The 422-nt window shown below is 40.8% G+C and overlaps 1 protein-coding gene across 1 annotated transcript in view; it reads right to left on the bottom strand.

The window, feature by feature from the left end:
• The window catches only part of LOC119593728 (discoidin domain-containing receptor 2-like), a gene marked incomplete at its 5' end in the record, with an annotated part of 119,890 nt that overhangs the window by 25,046 nt on the left and 94,422 nt on the right, over window positions 1-422 (bottom strand).

The following is a 422-nucleotide window of genomic DNA, read 5'->3' on the forward strand; positions in this document are numbered from 1 at the left end:
AAACAAGGTCAAGGACATAGAGAAGGGGGACACATAAATAAGAGAAAGATTTCCATTAGAAAAAAAACATTATTCACAATAAACCAAAAAATGCATATACTTCGTAGGCATAAAAATCGTCAATTGCAATGAATGCAATCAATGCATTGTGTCCTTAGGATGCAGGATCACCTGACGGACCTGGGTAAGGAGAGGTTGGCTGGAGCAAGGATGCCTCAGGGGGGGAAGGGGGAGGGGAAGGTACTATACGTATTGCAATGCATCAATAAATAACACATGGAGAATAAAATGTCTTTATTTCCTCTGGTGTGTTGTACTAAAAGTCAACAAATCGGTGGAAATCTTGGTCGTCTTTGTATTGGGTTGTCAAAATTCACGCGTTTTTTTTCAAGTTGATGGTTGGATGAGACCACCAGTCCGGC

This window comes from Penaeus monodon, chromosome 32, assembly GCF_015228065.2.
Source record: "Penaeus monodon isolate SGIC_2016 chromosome 32, NSTDA_Pmon_1, whole genome shotgun sequence".
NCBI classification, from domain to species: domain Eukaryota; kingdom Metazoa; phylum Arthropoda; class Malacostraca; order Decapoda; family Penaeidae; genus Penaeus; species Penaeus monodon.